Source organism: Dipteris shenzhenensis, chromosome 33 (genome assembly GCF_047967505.1).
Source record: "Dipteris shenzhenensis isolate YYH24624 ecotype China chromosome 33, Dip_SZ_1.0, whole genome shotgun sequence".
Lineage (NCBI taxonomy): Eukaryota > Viridiplantae > Streptophyta > Polypodiopsida > Gleicheniales > Dipteridaceae > Dipteris > Dipteris shenzhenensis.
In genome coordinates this window covers 7,349,533-7,355,532 of record NC_141628.1, presented here as the reverse complement: position 1 = coordinate 7,355,532, position 6,000 = coordinate 7,349,533, and positions in this window count along the sequence as shown.

Below are 6,000 nucleotides of genomic sequence, written 5' to 3'. Positions count from 1 at the left end.
CTTGCCATCTCCATGAGAGAATCCATTCTTGCCATGTCCAGATTGGCCATGATGTGGATGAAAGGATCTAGCTATTCTTGACTTCAACCATTACTTTGGCTAGCTACCCTCCTCGCTCTTCCCTTAGAAGTTGTATTCCCCACTTTGTCCTTCAATCTATGAGCTTCCTCTTGGCTGAAATCGGTCCCCTAAAATGTTTGTTTTGGGGTTCAACATTTGCCCCAACACTATTTTGATATGTCCTCATAGCTCCCATCTATTGAGGCCATTTATTGCCTTGTTCCTGAGTGTTTTCATTCCCTAGTAATGCTCCATTTATGGAGTCACTGCTGGATTTGATTGACTGCCCTGTGGCTATGTTGGGTGTGACCCACTAGTCAAGTCTTCAAGGAGGGCAATCGAGGCAAGGAATAAGTCCATCCCTTTGGTTTTTGGTTACCATTCGAATCATGGCTTGTGTTGGGCAAGCTATGCTTGACATGCAGCCTAGAAGGCCTCTTGACCTCTTGTTGGGCATCATCTTAAATTGGGCATGATACACTTTTTTCCCCGTTGGTAGATCTACTACTTTTCCCAATTGCACATCATGTCGCTCCTCTAGCCTTGAGTTTTGCAAGATGGACAACCCACACAAGCAATGAATCCAATGCCTTGCCTTCTAGGAGGAGTTTGGAAGGGGGGCTTGGTAGCTATGGGGATGAAGCTGAGAGAGCTTGTGCTTGGTGTGGTGATTTGTGGACTGAGCATTTCCCCTTGAGGCCTTTATATAGCCATGGGTGGAGGGATTGCCCTCACACCCATGTCTTGTCAAATGTCAATTCTTTCCCTCTTGTCTTGGCAATCCCCACTTCATGCTTTCTTGGTGCCTCTCCTTGCCATGATTAGGCAATCCATCTTGGGATTTATCTCTCTCAAAACTACACTTTGCTAGGGTGTTCTTTTTAATCCTAGCACTCTCTCTAATTATGATCATGACTGAGTTACATGTCAATCATGATTTGATGTGTATCCATAGCTTCGGTTCAACCATGTGTTAGGAGCAACGCTATAATGGAGAAACATTGCGAGAAGCAAAATGCAAAAAATACAAGATACAAAAAGTGCATAGAATGAAAGACAGAGAGAGACATCAATATACATGGTTCACCCAGTGTGGGTACGTCCAGAGAAAAACAACTAGTCTTATGTTTTTCTTATCTGGCAAGCGAGAAGATACGAGATACAAGTAGTATATCCACTAATATATCATAATCCCATAGACGATAAGCAAAGTCACTATCTACATATGCAATAAAGATTCACTTCTTGTATTTTGCCTCAAGCCTTGTTCTCAATTCCTTATCATCAACATGGACAAATGCTTCACAACCAAAAACCTTCAGAAAAGAATAGTTAACCTTTTTGCCTGTCCATGCCTCTTTTGGAATGCCACTATGCAAGGAACTTAAACACGGTTTGTTTATCGTAAACAACTGTATTCACTGCTTTGGCCCAAAGCTATAAGGGCAACCCTGCGTGTAGTCTCATGCTCTTTGCTGCATGCTCCATGATTGTTCTGTTCATCCTCTCTGACACATGATTTTCTTATGGTCTTCTTGGAGTTGTCTTCTCTCTATGAATTCCATTGTATAAATAGTAACAATCAAATTCTTTGCTCTATAGTATTTGCCTCCATTGTCTGACCTAAGATCCTTTAACTTCTTTTGCACCTCATTCTCTGCCAAAGCTTTCCATTTCTTAAAAGTTTCGAAGGCACGTGAAGATTTTCTTTGAAACCAATAAACCCCAAATTTTCTAATTGCATCATCAATAAAAGTAACATAATAGTGAGAACCTCCAAGAGATGATACATCAACAAGACCCCATACATCTATACGCACAAGCTCTAACTTTTCTCTCTCCTTTTATTTCTTGACTCTGAGAAATATGACTCTCTTTTGTTTTCCATAAACACAGTTCTCAGAAAAATACAAATCATCCTACTTTAAACCTCTAGCAATAGCTTTCTTGATTGAAGAATTTGCATCCCTTTCTCACTCATGTGTCCAAGTCTATAATGCCACAAAGCTATATCTTCTCCTATAGAAACTAAAGCAATAGAGGAGTAAGAATTACTAGTACATAAATACAACGTACCTACCTTGGCTCTTTGCTATTACCATTGATCATTTAGTGACCTTCCACAAATTTGTTGCAAATGTGGTTGTGCAGCCTTCATCATCCAATTGTCCTACTAATATTAAGTTTCTTCTAACATGCCTTATGCCTTTAGCAACCATTGGTTTCCATTGTACAATTTTATCAACACCTTGCCCTTTCCAACAGCCTTCAATGCTTCATCATCACCTAAATGAACTTCTCCAAAATTACCTTGAACGTAGTCTTGAAAATATGTCTTATGAGTTGTAGCATGAAATGAAGCCGCTGAGTCTACTACCCACACATCAATAATATTATCCAATGAAAGAATTTAGGCATCTTGCAACATAGAACGTGCTATATTTGCTTCTTGCATATTCTCTTGGTGTCCATCTCCTTCCTTTTTCTTTTGCAACCAACAGTCTTTCTTCAAGCATCCTTTCTTCCCACAATGCCAACACTCCAGGTCCCCTTTGGATTTGGATCTGCTTCTTCTTGACTTGTCATCGCGATGTCCTAGGCTCTTTCCTCTCTCCCTTTGTCTTCCCTTCTTCTCAAGAGTCAAAGCATTACCTAATGTTTTACTTATGCTTTTCCATCACATTTCCTCACTAAGGAGAACACCACCAACATCATCAAAATTTAAAGTATTTGACCTAGAAACAAAGTTACTCACAGCCATGACCAAGCCATCCCAACTTTTTGGCAATGACAACAAAATCAAGAGAGCTCAAACCTCATCATCAAATAGATCTTAGTTGGCTTGTATTCATATTGAACTGACCCAAATGATTAGCTATAGGTCTACTCACCTTCTGACATCTTTACACTGAATAAATTCTTCATAAGAAATACCTTATTAAATGTTGATGTCTTTTATACAATGTATCCATCGTGCTCATCAAGTCCTTTGTTGTCTTCTAATCAAAGACGTTAAAAGCCACTAATGCTCCTAAACACAATTGTATCGTTCCTAATAACTTTTTGTCAAGAGCCTTCCAGTTTTTGACTAACATACTCGCAGGCTTCTTTGCAATCGTGTCTAATGGCAAGAAAAACTCCTTATGGTGATAATCCTCAATTTGTATCTTCTAATGCTGGTAGTTCTTGCCATTGAACTTCTCAATTTGAACTTTCCTTCTTTCATCATTACTCCCACTTGAACAAGGAACCTTGTTCCAAATGAGTGAAATGGGTTTGCTCAAACAAAACACTCTTATACTAGTTGTTAGGAGCAACGGGATAATGGAGCAACAATGTGAGAAGCGCATTGTGTAAAATACAAGATACAAAATGCACACATAATAAAAGAGGAAGAAGACACCGATATACGTGGTTCACCCAGTGTGGGCTATGCCTGGGCTACATCCATGGAGAAACAGCCATTTCTTATCTAGAAAGTAACAAGATACAAGATACAAGCTGTATATCCACTACTCTCATGCTATGTGAGCCACACGCCTTTCCAGAATTTTTGAACACACAATTCATGCACCAATATCATATATTTTGGGCCCCAGCAACAATTGTAGGGGGGAAATTGACCCCTCACACCCCCTCGTCATAGAGTGGGTATAAACACATATGGGTCCAAAGCATGGCCAAAAACAACCTCCAAAAAAAGAATTAGGTTCCACATACAACACCATGCCCGTTTGTTCCTTTGGGCCTATTTCTATGAATTGATTGAGTGAATTCAACCTATGTCCAAAATACTTTGATTTTCATTCCATTGATTTGCTTTAGGAATTCCTTTCCTTTCAGGCCCTCCAACATGACTCTCTCATTTTTGTCAAAATGCTGTTTGATCCATTAGTGTCTAACCAATGACTGATGTTGGAGATTTTACTTCATTACCCTTGATGGATCTAGCACCAACATGCCATATTTGAGTGCTCTTTTCTAGATGTGGTGATCATGCCATGCTTCTATCCTTCATTGGATTCCACTATACTGAAGCACCAACATGTCTTTTTTGAGTGCTCTCTTCATGGCAATCATGCCTTGCTTTTCTCCTTCATTGGATTTCACGTTGCATCCAAGGAGCTCTTAGCCCGATTTCATCAATTCTAGACAATTTGTCCATATGCTTTACTATGGCCTCTTCTTGGCCATTTGTATGTTGTGTGGCCACTCGAAGACTCAACACAAGGAATTCCACTAGTACTACTATTTCAAGCCTAAACGCCAGCTGGAAGTGGGTGTGCACACCATTCAATAAGCCCATAGTGTATCTGGAGCTTATGATCCCAGTCATCTTGGTGTTCATTCACTATCTTGTGGTGGAGGATAATTTTTAGGACCTTAGTGGTTGCTTTGGCCTGACCAATAGCATGCAAATACTACATGGTTGTTCTCTTGAGTTGAATGAGGAATTCCTTTGTCATCACCTCTATGACCATAATTATGAATTGAGACCCTTGGTCGGACATCATTGATAGGACACTCGAATTAGCAGATGAAAAACGCGTATCATGAGGTGTTGTGGGCTATCTGGTCCATAAGGGCCTTTGCTTTTGTCCTCTTGGTAACATAGTCCATTGCCACCACAATGTGTTTGTTCCTTCTTGGATGTTTTGCTATGCTAAATGGACTGATGAATCCAAACCCTACTTCTATAATTTCTCCCATCGGTAGGTCGAGTGTAGTAGCATTTGATATTGACAAATTGGCCTTCAGATTCATTAACATGCATCACAATTCTTGGAAAGTTTTGCCACATTGACGAAGATCATGCTCCACCATAATCCTATGCTCAAGACTTTTCTCATGGTGACTTTGGTGGCGAAGTGCCCACATACTATGGGCTTCTTCCATGAAAAGTGCTCCTTCGTATAGAAAGACACATTGTTAAAGGATAATATCCCCCCCTTTTCTTTACAATTAGCCACCTATGAGCGATTACTTCCATGACTTTAGGGCAATTCGTGGCCATTCCTCTTATCGCTTTAAGGAGTGTCCCCATCGAGAGATACTTGGTGATCTCTTTATGTTGGTCTGCATGCATGGCACAACAAATAGGTTGGCGTTTGGGAGCCTATTGTTAATCCCTTCACCCAATTTCAATCCTTTCATGTGAAATAGATAATGGGATGAGCCTAGCTTGTGGATGAGCCTGAAATTGAACTCCTAGAGTAGCATCATCCATTAAATCAAGCGAGGCTTCATGATTGTATTGTTGATCAAGTGTAGCAACACTTGATGATCCACAAAGAACATAAAGGGGCTGCCCAATTGATAGTGCCTAAATTTTTGTATGGTATACGCCATCCCTAGGGCTTCTTACTTAGTCATAGAATAGTTCACTTTTTGCCAATGATAACATTCAATGTAGTAGATCAAGAAGTCCAAGTTTCCTTCAGTCTAGGCTACAATGGAGCTGATGGCAATTCTTGATGCATCAACATGTAATGGAAGACAACATTCCAATCAAGCTTCTAGAGGATTGGTGCTCGAACATTTCTTGAGGGCTTTGAATGCTTTTCTATGCTTGCTGCTCAATTCAATCTTTGTCCCTGCTCTTGTCAGCTCTAATGAAGTGGTATGACGATGCCCACGAATTTCTTGATATACTATTGGTAGAAGTTGAAGTATCCCATAAGCGAAAACACTTACTTGATGTTTCTTAGCTTGCTCATTTTCAAGGTTTTGAAACTTCATCCTTATCTTTTTTCCTCTTACTCCATCAACTCCTTGGTGTGGGCTATCTAGTAAGGAGATTGGCAAGGACACTTTGACTCACTTGCCTCAATCTTCTCGTTTGACTTGGTTAAACCAATTGAATCAATCACCTCTATCAGCCCACTTGCCTACATCTCATTTGGCCTATCAAATTTCTCAGCTAGCTTCATCTCATATCAC